The 2086-nt window shown below is 39.8% G+C and overlaps 1 non-coding gene across 1 annotated transcript; it reads left to right on the forward strand.

The window, feature by feature from the left end:
* The first annotated feature begins 285 nt into the window (after positions 1–285).
* Positions 286–388, forward strand: LOC118620655. The gene has a single exon (XR_004957529.1). It is a non-coding gene; the product is annotated as a U6 spliceosomal RNA (small nuclear RNA).
* Positions 389–2086: the final 1698 nt, after the last annotated feature.

Consider the following 2086-nt stretch of genomic DNA (forward strand, 5'->3'; position numbering starts at 1 on the left):
TGTTGTGGGTTTGATTCCTGGTCAGGGCACATACCTAGGTTGCAGGTTTGATTCCTGGTTGGGGTACATACAGTAGGCAACTGATCTATGTTTCTCTCTCTCTCTCTCTCTCTCTCTCTCTCTCTCTCTCTTTGAAAAATCAATAAAACATGTCCTCTGTGAGGATAAAAAACAACAAAAAAACAAAAAGGCTATATAACAAGAGATAAAGAAGAACCCAGCAATTCCACTTTTTGGGTATTTATCCGAAGAAACCCAAAACACTAAATAAAATACCTATACAGCTCGCTTCAGCAGCACATATACTAAAATTGGAACGATACAGAGAAGATTAGCATGGCCCCTGCGCAAGGATGACACGCAAATTCGTGAAGCGTTCCATATTTTTCACAACTTTCAAGCCCACCCAAGCTGTTGCTACTTGCTTAACCATAGGATTGGCCTGTCTTGGATCCTGCTTCAGGTGTTTCCTAAATTCTTTCAAACGAGCAGCATCGGGTCTCAGCGAGCCCCATACCTCTCATTAAGTAATACACAGAAACAAACACAGGGAGGCAGCCAAAATGAGGATACAAAGAAACAGGTCCCAAATGAAAGAACAGAACAAAACCCCAAGAAAAGAACTAAGTGAAATGGAGATAAGCAACCTAACAGATGCTGAGTTCAAAATACTGCTTATAAGGATGCTCAATGAACTCAGTGAGGGCCTCAGTGAACTTAGGGCCTCAAGAGCATAAAAAAGTACCAGTCACAAATGATCGCTGCACAGTTAGAAACGAAGGAGGCTTTAACTGAAATAAAGAATAATTTACATAGCTTCAATAATAGAGTACGTAAATCCAAAGAGCAAACCATCGATTTGGAATATAAGGAAGCAAAAAACGCCCAACCAGAATAGCAAAAAGAAAAAAGAATCCAAAAAAATGAGGATAGTGTAAGGAGCCTCTGGGACAACTTCAAGCGCGCCAACATTCGCATCTTGGGGGTGCCGGAAGGAGAAGAGAGAGAACAAGAAATCGAAAACCTGTTTGAAACAATAATGGCAGAAAACTTTCCTCACTTGGTGAAGGAAACAGACATACAAGTCCAGGAAGCACAGAGAGTCCCAAACAACATGAACCCCAAGAGGCCCACACCAAGACACATCATCATCAAAATGCAAAAGGTTCAAGACAAAGAGAGAATCCTAAAAGCAGCAAGAGAAAGGCAGCTAGTGACCTACAAGGGAGTTCCCATTAGGCTGTCAGCTGATTTCTCAAAAGAAACTTTGCAGGCCAGAAGGGAGTGGCAAGAAATATTCAGAGTGATGAAAACCAAGAACCTACAACCAAAATTACTCTATCCTGCAAAGCTGTCATTTAGAATCGATGGCCATATAAAAACTTTCCCAGACAAGAAAAAGTTAAAGGAGTTCATCACTACCAAACCGTTATTATATGAAATGATGAAGGGTCTTTTTAAAGAAAAAGATAAAATATATGAACAAACAAAATGGCAATGAATACATATCTATCAACAATGGAACCTACAAACAAAATGAACAGGAAGAACAGGAACATTCTCATAGATACAGAGAACATTTTGTTGGTTGCCAGTTGGGAAAGGGGTTGGGGGAATGGATGAAAAGGTGAAGGGATTAAGAAGCACAAATTCATTGCTAGACTGACAAACCTCAAAGGGAAAGGGGTTGGGGGGGTGGGAAGAAATAAACCAAAGAACTTATATGCATAACCAATGGACACGGACAATAGTTTGGGAAAAGGTGGGAGGGGGGCGGGAGTGGGGAGGAGGGGGTCAGTGGGGGAAAAATGTGGAACATCTGTAATACATTTTACATCCAACAATAAAGATGTGGAAAAATAAATAAATAAAAAATAAAAGACCTATACAGCCATATGTTCATTGCAGCATTATTTACAATAACCAAGATATGGAAGCAATCTAAGTATCTATCAATAGATAATGGATAAAGAAGTGGTGCATATATAACTCAGCCATATAAAGGGATGAAATCTTACAATATGCAACAACATAGGTGGACTAGAAGTTACAGTACTGGGTGAAATAAGTCAGAGGAAGACTAATG

This window comes from Molossus molossus, unplaced genomic scaffold (genome assembly GCF_014108415.1).
Source record: "Molossus molossus isolate mMolMol1 unplaced genomic scaffold, mMolMol1.p scaffold_m16_p_7, whole genome shotgun sequence".
In the NCBI taxonomy this organism is placed as follows: Eukaryota; Metazoa; Chordata; class Mammalia; order Chiroptera; family Molossidae; genus Molossus; species Molossus molossus.